Genomic DNA, 15,272 nt, shown 5'->3' with positions numbered 1-15,272 from the left:
CAATTAATAAAGGATAATGGTGGTACTGACAAACCACGTATAGTAGACGTTCATTTGTAATAGAAATGTATCAGTGAAAGACATTGAGCAGCTGACATTGCAACAAATATTGAAACATTGATGAAGGATTAGAGACAGTGAATTGATAACACAATACACTGACTAAGCTTTTTTAATTCACTTTATTATATTTTTTCACAGTCACACTTGCACTATATTTCGCGTATGTTTTAAATGACAATAATAAAAGTTATATTTTAACATTTCTGCCCATTTACCTTAGGGTATCTGACTATAAGAGTATATATTAGTCCGTGTGTGCCCGTAATAGGGAATATCTTTTTTTCTTCTAGTTTTCTTCATTCATCTCTCGCCAGGCCGGCTGCCGCGATCAGAGCTCAGCTCCAATTGGGCAATGTTAGTAGAAGCTCATTGTATCAGTGGCGGGCAACCACGGCAGCGATAGTGTGGGAGATAGTGGAGGCGGTGGACTCCTGCTGGACCATATCTCCTCCATTGTCCATGGAGTGGTTCACCATCTGCGCCCCAGAGACACTGGAATCTTCTGCAGTTGTCATAACCTACAGACTGACAGTGGGTGACAGATACATGTAGGAGCCAGGAGGTAAGTACCACTGATGTGAACCACACTGCACATCAGTACAGTGCACTGTACGGACTCCAGTAAAGTGTATATGGGGAGTGCAGTGCAGGACGCAGATGTAACAGGTTAGTGGGGGTTATACAGTGACTATTGCAGCAGGGTCACTAAGTCGTCCATTGGTTTTATTCTTTTCATCGCATAACTCACAGGTTCTCAAACTCGGTTCTCAGGACCCTACTCAGTGCATGTTTTCCAGGTCTACTCACAGAATCACAAGTGACATAATTAGTTCCACCTGTGGACCTTTTATAATGTGTCAGTGAGTAATTAATACACCTGTGCATCTGCTGGGTTACCTGCAAAACATGCACTGTGTGGGGTCCTGAGGACTGAGTTTGAGAACCTGCAACCTAGCTTATCTACCACAGTCTACGTAAAATAAAGACTCAGACAACCTAATTGCTATATAGAGAGGTCACAGCTAAATTTATTGATCAGATTATAATTGGTTATCAGGGGTGGTGAGAAAAGCAGAGCTTACTCTGGGCACAGTCCTGTATTTATATTACAGATATCACTAAATGCACAAGGACGCTCTCATCAATCACATTGTCTCAGCTCTTAAGATGCTCCATAGCTTCAGATCAGAAGACACGCAACCACCCGATCTCTCTTATTAAGAATATCTGGTTAGTACTGTATACAATGCAAAAAAATGGTGAGCTGCTCAATCAGATAGTGATGTCACTCAGGTGCTAAAAGGGAGGGGTAATTCTGTGTAGGAAAAAACTATGTGTTCCCTAATGCACACCGAGTGAAAAATATTACTACATAATAGTCAGATAATACGGAGATCTTGGTTGCGTATATCTGCAGATATAGGGTTAAGCCCCCAGGCCGATCGACAAGGCTTCTCCGTCACTGGGGGTCCCTAATACTAGGTATGGGCCGGGGGTGCAGGACCCCACGATGTCGGCACAGGTCGGCCACCCCAGGTCAGCACACAGGTGAGAATTAATAAGGGTTAATAAGAAGCACAGAAGTGCTATGTAAGTGGTGTGATTAAAATAATATATACAAAGTGATAGGGAAAATCATAAGTGTTAATAAAGTGTTAGGGTGTGCCGACCTGAAGCAGCCCAGCCATATCGACACAGGGGCCACCGCACCCCACACCCACCCCATAAATAATTACAAATATGTCTGGGTTAAATTCCCAGTGTAAGGCCACATGGTAATGGCACCTACAGCATCTGAGAGCCAGCTTACCTGGGGATACCCCTGGCTTCCCCTATGGCACTCTGGAGTCAGCAATCCCTCCTAATGCTGACCCATCGATGCCTCTCTAAATACAATACACAAAATGGAAAGCTGCTCAATCAGATTGTAATGTCACTCAGGTGCTAAAAGGGAGGGGTAATTCTGTGTAGGAAAAAACTATGTGTTCCCTAATGCACACCGAGTGAAAAATATTACTACATAATAGTCAGATAATACGGAGATCTTGGTTGCGTATATCTGCAGATATAGGGTTAAGCCCCCAGGCCGATCGACAAGGCTTCTCCGTCACTGGGGGTCCCTAATACTAGGTATGGGCCGGGGGTGCAGGACCCCACGATGTCGGCACAGGTCGGCCACCCCAGGTCAGCACACAGGTGAGAATTAATAAGGGTTAATAAGAAGCACAGAAGTGCTATGTAAGTGGTGTGATTAAAATAATATATACAAAGTGATAGGGAAAATCATAAGTGTTAATAAAGTGTTAGGGTGTGCCGACCTGAAGCAGCCCAGCCATATCGACACAGGGGCCACCGCACCCCACACCCACCCCATAAATAATTACAAATATGTCTGGGTTAAATTCCCAGTGTAAGGCCACATGGTAATGGCACCTACAGCATCTGAGAGCCAGCTTACCTGGGGATACCCCTGGCTTCCCCTATGGCACTCTGGAGTCAGCAATCCCTCCTAATGCTGACCCATCGATGCCTCTCTAAATACAATACACAAAATGGAAAGCTGCTCAATCAGATTGAAATGTCACTCAGGTGCTAAAAGGGAGGGGTAATTCTGTGTAGGAAAAACAATGGTTCCCTAATGCACACAGAGTGAAAAATATTACTACATAATAGTCAGGTAATACGGAGATCTTGGTTGCGTAATCTGTGTCGCTTATTGTGTATATATGGAGCACTACTGTCTGGTGTAATGTATATATGGAGCACTACTGTGTGGTGTAAGGTGTATATATAGAGCACTACTGTGTGGCGTAATGCGTATATATGGAGCACTACTGTGTGGCGTAATGTGTATATATTGAGCACTACTGTGTGGCTTATTGTGTATATATGGAGCACTGCTGTGTAGCGTAAGGTGTAGATATGGAGCATTGCTGTGTGGCGTAAGGTGTATATATGGAGCACTACTGTGTGGCGTAAGGTGTATATATGGAGCACTACTGTGTGGCTTATTGTGTATATATGGAGCACTGCTGTGTAGCGTAAGGTGTAGATATGGAGCATTGCTGTGTGGCGTAAGGTGTATATATGGAGCACTACTGTGTGGTGTAAGGTGTATATATAGAGCACTACTGTGTGGCGTAATGCGTATATATGGAGCACTACTGTGTGGCGTAATGTGTATATATGGAGCACTACTGTGTGGCTTATTGTGTATATATGGAGTACTACTGTGTAGCGTAAGGTGTAGATATGGAGCATTGCTGTGTGGCGTAAGGTGTATATATGGAGCACTACTGTGTGGCGTAAGGTGTATATATGGAGCACTACTGTGTGGCTTATTGTGTATATATGGAGCATTGCTGTGTGGCGTAAGGTGTATATATGGAGCACTACTGTGTGGCATAATGTATATATGGAGCACTACTGTGGCGTAATGTATATATATATGGAGTACTACAGTGTAGTGTAACGTGTATATATGAAGCACTACTGTTTGGTGTAATGTGTATAAGGAGCACTAATGTGTGGTGTAACATGTATATATGGAGCACTACTGTGTGGTGTAATGTGTATATATAGAGCAATACTGTATGGCGCAATGTGTATACATGGAGCACTACTCTGTGGCATAATGTGTATATATGAAGCACTACTGTCTGGTGTAATGTGTATATAGAGCACTACTGTGTGGTGTAACATGTACATATGGAGCATTACTGTTTGGTGTAACATGTGTGTATGTATATATATATATATATATATATATATATATATATGGAGCACTACTGTGTGGCAAAAGGAGTATATATGGAGCACTACTGTGTGGCATAATGTGTATAAGTGTTATGCACACCAGTGCCTGCAGGAATGTACTGGTGTCTGAACTGTTATGCACACCAGTGCCTGCAGGAATGTACTGGTGTCTGAACGGATAGGGATGCAAAACAAATGAACTCACAGACAGACTGGGGAATATGACATTACGTACACAGAAGGTGATAGGGTAACAAAATAAACACAAAGTGAACAGAGAAGCCCAGGGGCTAAGAAACTGGGTGTCTCCCTAGAATTAGGAATGCTCAGATGGAAAAAGCAAGATGTTGTGTTTTAATACGTAGAGAACCCGAAATGCTGTTGCTAAGGGCAACAGCAAAACCCTAAAGGGTTACCAACGGGTGTGGCAGTAAACTCCTTGGTCAAAGATGGAATGATAGACACAAGGAGAGTCTCCACAATCCTATTTCTCACTTGCAGTGCACAGGTTCAGCTTACTGCCACTAAACTGACACCTGCACACCTTGCACAGTGAGAAAGGATTTAGGCAGGCAAGTCTGAGAATACAGCCGCAAACTTGCTAAGTTCACAGAGTAGCAAAAGAACCCCAGCAAGTTAAACGACTGACTCCAGTCTTACTGCTAGGTCTGGATTGGCAGAGTGTAGTACCAAATCCCCAGGCCTATTTGCAGTAAGCAACAACAAATACAAAGCTACACAGTACTGGCTAACTTTCAGGAACTAACTAACCAACAAAGATTCAGCAGCATCTGCTTAACCTGAGAAGAGGGTTTATAAAGCAGGTGCTGTCCACACCCCACTGAGACCTCACAGACTGTGAGCACAAAAACCAGCACCGGATCCCCTGCCGTGCACAGAGCCTGTAACCACTGCACAGCAAAAGACCCGAACCGGAGTATAAGCTGCGCTCAGGTTACTCCGCTAGCACTTGTCTCCCGGTTGCCATGATGACGTGGCAGCACAGCGCAGGAGACCCTAACAGTACCCCCCCTCTGATGAGGGGTCAAAGAACCCCTACCACCGGGTTTATCGGGGAACTGCGAGAAGAAAGAGCGTATCAGTCTGGGGGCATGAAGATCACAACTGCGCACCCACGACCGCTACTCCGGGCCATACCCCTTCCAGTGCACCAAAAATGACAGCCGACCCCGAACCATCTTGGAGTCAAGAATCCTTTCAACAACAAACTCCCTCTGGCCACGTATCAGAAGAGGGGAAGGTCTTCCACTGGAAGAAGGATTACTAATCGCCCGTTTTAAAAGGGAACAATGAAATGTTTTATTGATACCCAAAGAACGGGGCAGATCTAACTGAAATGCCACCGGATTGATAACCCTGGTGTGTCACGATCCGGGTATCTGGACGCCATTACTTACCCTTCAGATGCCTCCTAAGGCTGGCTCAGCGTTCCAGGACCGGATCCCATCTGTTATGCTGATGTCCACATTCCTGCCTCCTCTCCTGTCACTCTGAGACGCGGTCACCGCAACGCCTGTTACATCCGGAATGGCGTCTCCCGCGGCCTCCGCCGCTGTTCCTGAATTTCTACATGCAGAATGTCAGAGTGGTGATTACGTCAGCCGCGGCCTCCGCTGTGCCCGCGTGGTTAAATGTGCACTTATCAGTCTGGCGTCTCCTGTCTCCTGTGGCCGGCGCCGCCATTACTGTTTTAATTCCCACATGGATTACAAACCAAACTTCCCTCCAAGTGTCTGCATGGGCGCAGCCATCTTGGATTCTGTCATCTGTTCATTTCCATCAATCTGCTGTCTGCATTGTTAATCTGCATAATTGCCTAGCCAATCCCTTCCTTGCTGCAGGTATAAATATGCTGTGCCTGAGCAAGGAAGGCATCAGTGCTTTGGTTGTCAAACCTAGTTCCAGTTTGTGTCTCTCCTGTGGTTGTTTTCCAGGTTCCAGCTCCTATCTCCACACTTCCACTAAAGAGACCCGCACCAGCATTCCACCTGCGGTGTAGCCTGACTCTCCTATCCATTTGGATTCATCTGCTTCCAGCTACAGATCCACCTGCTTTCAGCATCCAGCTTCCAGCAGAGATCAGCTCTTCTTAAAGTGCCGGTACCCTTTTCTGCAGAGTATCATTTATCACCGGCATTATAATTTCACCGCTCTCAAGCTCCAAACATCACTTCATATTCCATTGCTCTCAAACTACATTTATTATTTAACTGGTTCCAGCCAGTATTCACTCCGTGCCAACATTAGCCTGGTTCCAGCCAGTATCCACAGCAGCCGTTTTATCCACAGCAGCCCAGCTTTTCCTGGAACACCAGCTGGTACGATCCTGGGCTATCTCCATTGCTACAGTCGGGCCTGTTAAGGACTTTCCATCTAGAAGATTATAAGAACTATCTCACACTACCAGAGCCCTGTGGCCCTTGCCACCCTGTAGTACCCAGGAACTGTATTTATCCTCTGATGATCTTTATGTTTTCTTTTACTGCTGCTGTGTTACGGAGTTTGTCATAAATACACATCATTGAATTTTACCCTGGTTGTCGTGGTCACGCCTTCGGGCAGTTCTTCTACATGTTACTTACATGTCTAGGGGTCTGATACAACCTCCCAGGTTCCGTTACATCTCAACCCCTACAACTGAGGCTGCTTCCCATCAGCTCAGGCCCTCAGTTGTGACAGTGTGATCTTATAAGGGCCGATGAACCGGGGGCCTAACTTATGAGATGGCTGTCTCAACTTCAAATTCTTGGTAGACAACCAGACGAAGTCTCCCAATTTGAAGCTGCAGGGTCTTTTCCGCTTATCAAAAACCCTTTTGGTCACTAATGACACAGACACAAGGGCTTTCTTCACTTTCCTCCAAATACCTCTAAGGACCGAAACCACAGAGGAACCACCAGGCGTGGAGTCCAGGGGGTCAAAAGAATTGGCCTTAGGATGATGCCCATACACACAAAGGAAGGGAGAGATCCCTGTAGCAGAGTGAGCCGCGTTGTTATAGGCAAACTCCGCCATGGACAGATGAGCAACCCAGTCAGTCTGACACTTGGAGACATAACACCTGAGGAACTGCGCCAAGGACTGGTTCACCCTTTCAGTCTGCCCATTAGACTGCGGATGGTAGCCTGACGACAAGCTGACAGAAATCTGGAGATCGGAACAAAATGCCCTCCAGAATTTGGCCACAAACTGGGATCCGCGGTCAGAGACCACATCAAGTGGCAACCCGTGGAGACACACAACATGCAGCATAAATAATTCAGACAGGCGTCTGGCTGATGGCAGCCCAACCAGTGGAACGAAGTGCGCCATCTTCGAAAACCTGTCAACGACAACCCAGATGGCTGTCATCCCCGAGGATTTGGGAAAGTCCACCACAAAATCCATTGAAATGTGGGTCCATGGCTTAGATGGAATAGAGAGTGGATGTAATGGGCCAACAGGAACCCCTCTAGGAGTCTTATTTCGGGCACAGATGTCACATGCCCGAACCCACTGATCCACATCCTTAGCCACCGAGGGCCACCACACCACCCTAGATAGCGACTCCCGAGTTCTGGCAATACCCGGGTGACCTGCCGACTTCTTGGCATGGAATTCCAGGAACACTCGCTGTCTTAACCTAGGAGGCACAAACAAAAGACCTACCGGAAGGTCTGGAGGAGCCTGCTCCTGTGCTCTAAGGACTAATGACAAGAGGTCCTGGGTAATGCCCACTTTAATACATGATGGGGACACAATGGGCAACGGCTCCTCGGTGGTCTCCTGGATTGGAGCAAAACTCAGCGAGAGCGCATCAGCCTTGATGTTTTTTGACCCAGGGCGATATGTTATCAAAAAATTAAAGCGAGCAAAAAACAAAGCCCATCGTGCCTGCCTGGCATTGAGACGCTTCGCTGACTCTAAATATGCCAGATTCTTATGGTCGGTGAGAATTGAGACCACAAACTTAGCCCCCTCAAGCCAGTGTCTCCACTCCTCGAGTGCATCCTTAATAGCCAACAATTCCCAGTTACCCACGTCATAATTCATCTCGGCAGGCGAAAATTTACGGGAAAAGTAAGCACAGGGATGAAGGCGATTATCAGACACTCCCATCTGAGAGAGCACTGCCCCAATACCCATCTCAGAGGCATCCACCTCCACCACAAAAGGACGCTCTGGATCTGGGTGTCGCAGCACCTTGGCCGAGACAAATGCCCTTTTGAGACGGGCAAAAGCCGCTTTAGCCTCACAAGACCAGTGAGCAACATCCGCGCCTTTCTTAGTGAGTGTCACCAAGGGCGCCACTATAGACAAAAATCCAGCGATAAATAGTCTATAAAAATTCGCAAAGCCCAGGAAACGCTGAAGCGCCTTCAATCTAGTGGGCTGCACCCAATCCAGGACTGCCTGTACCTTGGAACCCTCCATTTGGAAACCTTCTGGGGAGATAATATATCCTAGAAATGCGATTTGCTGAACTTCAAATTCGCACTTCTCCAGCTTCGCCCCAAGCCGGTGGTCTCTGAGTTTCTGGAGGACTAAGCGTACATGCTTCCGATGTTCCTCCAGGGAATGGGAGAAGATTAGGATGTCATCTAAGTATACAACTAAGAATCTATCCAAATATTCCTGAGTACATCATTCATGAAATCCTGGAAGACTGCCGGGGCATTACAGAGCCCAAAAGGCATCACCAAATATTCATAATGCCCTGAGTGGGTATTAAAGGCAGTCTTCTATTCATCCCCCTCTCTTATTCGGATTAGATTGTACGCCCCGCGTAGGTCAATCTTAGAAAAAATGGTGGCAGTACGAAGCTGGTCAAACAAGACCGAAATGAGAGGCAGTGGGTATGAGTTTTTAATCGTGATACGGTTCAATTCCCTGAAGTCGATGCAGGGTCGCAACGAACCGTCCTTTTTACCCACGAAGAAGAACCCCGACGCAACTAGAGACTGTGAAGGTCTGATAAATCCCTTAGCCAAGTTCTCCTGAATGTACTCTGCCATAGCCTGAGTCTCAGGACGTGACAGGGAGTACAACCTGCTCTTGGGAAGCTTAGCATTCGGCAACAAATCAATGGCACAGTCATAGGGGCGATGGGGAGGTAGTACCTCTGCAACTTTTTTGGAGAACACATCCGCAAAATCTGCATAACACCCTGGCAATCCTGGCAAACTTAGCTGCGAGAGCCTGACTGGAAGGCTCAAGCAACTCCTGAAACAATCAGTACCCCAACTAAGAATCTCCCCAGAGACCCAGTCAAATTGAGGATTGTGGGCCCTTAACCAGGGTAACCCCAACACCAATGGGGCAAAAGTACAGACAGTCACATAAAAGGACACTTTTTCAGAGTGTGTGGCTCCAATAAACAAAGAAATCTGGCTAGTGCAAGAGGTAATTTTACCTGGGGATAATGGTTCCCCGTTTAACCCACAAATCTCAATTTCCAATGCCAAGGGTACTAAGGGAACAGAGTGTTTCAGGGCGAATTGGCGGTCCATAAAAACCCTGTCGGCCCCACTGTCCATAAAGGCCTCAGTCTTGACAGTTTGACCGAGGATCTTCAAGGTCACCGGAATGATAAAAGTCTTCTTTGGAAATTCTGACTTCTGGCCTGATAGGATATTTCCCATCACCCTCAGGCCCTGAAGTTTTCCGGCTTTTCTGGGCATGATACTACCACATGACCTTTATTCCCACAGTACAAACACAACCCCTGCTGTCTCCTCCGCGTCTTCTCACGCGAGGAGAGGCGGGTAGCCCCAATCTGCATAGGATCCTCGGAAAACTCCTCAGAGTCTGAGGTTCCCTTGGGAAAGAAGGAAACCTTGATCTCCCTTTCATGCCTACGCTCTCTCAGCCGTCTATCCACCCGGATGGATAACTGCATGAGCTGATCCAAGCTATCAGGCAAGGGATATTGTACCAGTTGGTCCTTTATCTGGTTAGAAAGACCTCTTCGGTACTGGTGTCTCAGGGCTGGGTCATTCCACTGGGTATCATGGGCCAACCTCCGAAACTCCGTACAGTAAACCTCAACTGGCCTTCGCCCTTGCTTAAGGATCGAAATCTGAGCCTCGGCTGAGGCCGTCTTGTCAGGGTCATCATACAACATGCCCAGTGCCGTAAAAAAAGCATCAATACTTTTAAGCGATGGACAGTCAGGCTGCAACCCATATGCCCAGACCTGTGGGTCTCCTTGTAGCAAGGAAATCACTATGTCCACCCGCTGAATCTCCGACCCAGAAGACTGAGGCCTAAGCCGGAAGTATAGCTTGCAGCTCTCCTTGAAACAAAAGAACTGCGAGCGATCTCCAGAAAAACGATCCGGGAGATTTACTTTCGGCTCCTTAACCCCTGAAGGTGCTGCTGCTGCGGGAGCTCCGCCAGCGGCCTGGGAGGTGTGCATTTTAATGGATAAATCATTAAATTGTCGAGTCAGGACCTGCACCTGATTGACCACCTGTTGCAACGTATTTTGAGGGGTATGCTCCATATTCCCACAAAATTTCAACAGGAGTTGTGTTTTAATACGTAGAGAACCAGAAATGCTTTTGCTAAGGGCAACAGCAAAACCCTAAAGGGTTACCAACGGGTGTGGCAGTAAACTCCTTGGTCAGAGATGGAATGATAGACACAAGGAGAGTCTCCACAATCCTAATCCTCACTTGCAGTGCACAGGTTCAGCTTACTGCCACTAAACTAACACCTGCACACCTTGCACAGTGAGAAAGGATTTTGGCAGGCAAGTCTGAGAATACAGCCGCAAACTTGCTAAGTTCACAGAGTAGCAAAAGAACCCCAGCAAGTTAAACGACTGACTCCAGTCTTACTGCTAGGTCTGGATTGGCAGAGTGTAGTACCAAATCCCCAGGCCTATTTGCAGTAAGCAACAACAAATACAAAGCTACACAGTAATGGCTAACTTTCAGGAACTAACTAACCAACAAAGATTCAGCAGCATCTGCTTAACCTGAGAAGAGGGTTTATAAAGCAGATGCTGTCCACGCCCCACTGAGACCTCACAGACTGTGAGCACAAAAACCAGCACCGGATCCCCTGCCGTGCACAGAGCCTGTAACCACTGCACAGCAAAAGACCCGAACCGGAGTATCAGCTGCGCTCAGGTTACTCCGCTAGCACTTGTCTCCCGGTTGCCATGACGACGTGGCAGCACAGGGCAGGAGACCCTAACAATAAGGTCACTACTGCATGGCATAATGTGTATATATGGAGCACTACTGCGTGGCGTAATGTGTATAAGGTCACTACTGCGTGGCATAATGTGTATATATGGAGCACTACTGTGTGGTGTAATGTGTATAAGGAGCACTACTGTGTGGTGTTATGTGTATAAGGAGCACTACTGTGTGGCATAGGGTGTTTATGGAGCACTACTGTGTGACATACTGTAAGGTGTATATGAAGCACTACTGTGTGGCATAAGGTGTATATGGAACACTACTGTGTGGTGTAACGTGTATAAGGAGCACTACTGTGTGGTGTTATGTGTATAAGGAGCACTACTGTGTGGCATAGGGTGTTTATGGAGCACTACTGTGTGACATACTGTAAGGTGTATATGAAGCACTACTGTGTGGCATAAGGTGTATATGGAACACTACTGTGTGGTGTAACGTGTATAATGAGCACTACTGTGTGGTGTGAGGCCTATAAATGGAGCACTACTGTGTGGTGTAAGGTGTATATATGGACCACTTCTGTGTGGCGTAACATGTGTAAGGAGCACTACTGTATAGTGTAAGTTGTATATATGTAGCACTACTGTGAGGCATAAGGAGCATATATGGAGCACTACTGTGAGGCATAAGGAGTATATATGGAGCACTACTGTGTGGCATAAGGTGTATATATGGAGCACTACTGTGTGACATAAGGTATATATACAGTATGGAGCACTACTGTGTGGCATAAGGTGTATATGTGGAGCACTATTGTCTGGCGTAACATGTTTAAGGAGCACTACTGTGTGGCGTAACATGTATAAGGAGTCCTAATGTCTGTGTAATAAGAATTTATTTTGAGCTGCTCCTATTTGGAATGGGGGGAGTCACATGCATATTGTTGTATCTGCCGCCACGACTCTAGTTCCGCCACTGAGCATGCCCAATGTCCGTCCTCACCTATTTTCTGGCATGTAGCCAGCACTAGTGGCAGTTGCCCCCCAGGACTGCAGAGCAAACCAAAATAAGCAAAGGAAAGCCAAATAAAACATAACCCTAACTTCCCCTGTAAATGTTTTTTAAATACTGCCGGGTGCCTGCATGAACATGTTCCCCAGGGATCAGTATCACAGCTGCACTCATCGGAACAGAGCAATCAGCTCCTCCCTCCTGCATATGCCTGCCCGCCCAGACTGCTGTGTTACTAACCAATGGGAGCCTGGCGGGTGGCCCGATACAGGAGGGAGGTGCTGATTGCTCTGCCCTGGGGGATGCAGTTGTGATTCACAGGGCTGTAGACAGGGTCGTACTGGCCCACAGGGGTACAGGAGAAACCACCGATGGGCCCCACTGCCTGAGGGCCCACTTCTTTCTCTAGGGATCAGGTTCCAGACTGTGCACTTGTATTATACATAGTAGATATGTTGCATTACACTGCACACGACTATTGTGCATTTCAAGCCATTGTGGAGGCTGGCCACACCCCCTTTGTAGATTGGCCACACCCCCATGGGGCCCTGTCACTGCATTCCCCCAGTGGGCCCTTCATACCCCGGTCCGACACTGGCTGTAGAGAGCTGTGCTTGGCCTGGGTATTACAGGGGGCGTGGCCAAATCATGGGAGCTATGGTTACTCCCCCTTAGAAAAAAATGACAAACCATTTTCAGCGCTGCAAGGGGGCGGGGGATATGTGATCAGTGTGATTGCTTCCCCCTCCGGGCTGGGAGACAGTTGGTGGTGGACAAGGGGGGTAGCGTGCCAGGGTTTCGGCCCCAGAAGTCCCTCTGTGCTAGGAGGAATCTGATTGTAGGTTTCTACAGGGTAACTTTAACCAAAAGCTGGTGTTACTCTCCGCAATGAAGCCTGACAATGCTGATCTTAGTACATATGAGAAATGCATTTTCCCTTCAGTACATCCTGCCCACAGCCTGTAACATGGCAGTTCGGAGCTAACTGGCTAGGACTTTATCTCTCTTCACTTTATCACTCTCCAAGGATTAGTACATCTCTCCCACAATATCATGAGTTAAGACAATGATGTGGATTACGTGTAATAGTCTGTGAATTGTGTTACGGGAGTGAGTTTGCACATTGTGAAACAATAGGTATGACACTTGTAAATACATCTTGGGCGATATCTAGGGTTACACCCACATTTATGAGAACATTATATTCTAGAATTAAACATTACACAAGAAGCTTTTGTGATCAGTGCCGTCTCCCCTCTCCATTCTCTATGTAATGAAGGGGCCCATTTACCAATGAGTGTTATAACTCGCTGTGACTGATAAAACTCCTTGCATATGATAAATGGGGCTCCAGCCAATCAGCTTCTGCTGTCATGTGTTTGAAAAATGACAGTTGTGACCTGATTGGCTGGAGCACCATTTATCATACACAATGAGTTTTATCATAATGCTATCACACTGCTTCCTGGTTCGGGTTCCCTGCGCAGCCATCCGGCATGTGTCCCCCGGGGGTGACGGAGAAGGAGCCACAGAGCCGGTCCTAGGCAAAGGCCTAGGGCATTTGGTATGCCTAGGAGCTGTCAAAGTCGAAATATATCATGATTCACATGCCTTGTACTAACCCCAATGCACATGCCCGCTGCTCGTGCACCCACTCCCCCGTGCATACGCATCCCCCGCAGGTTGCGTAAGGGACGCTCCAACGTCTCGTGCGCATGGAGATGTGTATTTACGGCGGAGTTTGTGAGCGTCTAGCGAGTGACTCGATCGCAACATATTTAACCCAAATAGTGTGTTTTATAGTTAATATTCCACTAAACAATGTCAGCAAGTATGTTTAGTTTAAACGGTTCCTGGACAGAGAGATTCCTCTTTGCATGATAGGAAGGGTCAGATAAAGGTTGAAAGATGGTATCTAGTATCCAGCTGTAGAGTATTTTAATGGTGTCACAACTGAGGGCCTGAGCTGACGGAAGGCAGCCTCAGTTGTAGGGGCTGAGATGTACCGAAACCTGGGAGGTTGTATCAGACCCCTGGACATGTAAGTAACATGAAGAGAAACCGCCCGAAGGCGTGACCACGACAACTTGAGTAAAAGTCAATGATATTTATTTATGACAAACTCCATGCATCACAGTAGCAGTAAAAAGAAACCTAAAAATCAGCAGAGAAATAATAATACAGTTCCTGGGTACTACAGGGTGGCAGGGGCCACAGAGCTCTGGTGGTATGAGACAGTTCTTATTATCTGCAAGTTGGAAAGTCCTTACCAGGCTCAACTGTAGCAATGAGGAAAGCCCAGGGTCGTACCAGCTGGTGTTCCAGGGAAAGCTGGACTGCTGTAGATAAAATGCTGCTGTGGGTACTGGTTAGAACCAGACAGGTGTTGGCACGGAGTGGATACTGGCTGGAACCAGTTAAATAATAAATAAAGCTTGAGAGCGATGCAATATAGATGAAATGTAGAATTTGAGAGCGGAGAAATAATAATACCGGTGGAGAGTGGTAAACTGCAGAAAGGACACCGGCCCTTTAAGAGAAGCTGTACACTGCTGGAAGCTGAGCTGGAAGCAGGTGATGTTGTAGCTGGAAACAGGTGAGTCCAGAATGGATCGGAGAGTCAGGCTACACCGCAGATGGAATGCTGGTGCGGGTCTCTATAGCAGAAGTCTGGAGACAGGAGCTGGAACCTGGAAGACAATCACAGGAGAGAGACAAACTGGAACTAGGTTTGACAACCAAAGCACTGACGCCTTCCTTGCTCAGGCACAACCTATTTATACCTGCAGCAAGGAAGGCATTGGCTAGGCAATTATGCAAATTAATAATACTGACAACGGATTGGTAGGAATGATCAGCTGACAGAATCCAAGATGGCTGCGCCCATGCAGACACTTGGAGGGAAGTTTGGATTGTAATCCATGTGGTCTGGAAAACAGTAATGGCGGCGCCGGCCACCGGAGACAGGAGACGCCAGGCTGACAGATGCACATCCGACCACGCGGACACAGCGGAGGCCGCGGCTGACGTAATCGCCACTCTGAATGCAGAAGCTCAGGGACGGCGGCGGAGGCCGCGGGAGACGCCATGCCAGATGTATAAGGCGTTACTGTGACTGCGTCCAGAGAGACAGGAGAGGATGCGGGAATGTGCACATCAGGATAACAGATGGGATCCGGTCCTGGAGCGCTGAGCCAGCCTTAGGAGGCATCTGATAGGTAAGAAATGGCGTCCAGATACCCGGATCGTGACAGCACCCCCCCCCCCCCCCTTTAGGAGTGGCCCCAGGAC

General features: G+C 47.4%; 1 long non-coding RNA gene across 1 annotated transcript in view; it reads left to right on the top strand.

Annotated features, from left to right (window-relative positions):
• Window positions 1–211: 211 nt before the first annotated feature.
• LOC135057036 (uncharacterized) overlaps window positions 212–15,272 on the top strand; it is a 59,572-nt gene continuing 44,511 nt past the window's right edge. Inside the window, exon 1 of the long non-coding RNA XR_010244119.1 lies at window positions 212–625. This is a non-coding gene — a long non-coding RNA (uncharacterized LOC135057036). The remainder of the gene's footprint in view (window positions 626–15,272) is intronic.

Source organism: Pseudophryne corroboree, chromosome 3 (assembly GCF_028390025.1).
Source record: "Pseudophryne corroboree isolate aPseCor3 chromosome 3, aPseCor3.hap2, whole genome shotgun sequence".
NCBI classification, from domain to species: domain Eukaryota; kingdom Metazoa; phylum Chordata; class Amphibia; order Anura; family Myobatrachidae; genus Pseudophryne; species Pseudophryne corroboree.
Note: the sequence above shows the minus strand (reverse complement) of the source record. Positions and strands in the feature narration are given on the sequence as shown.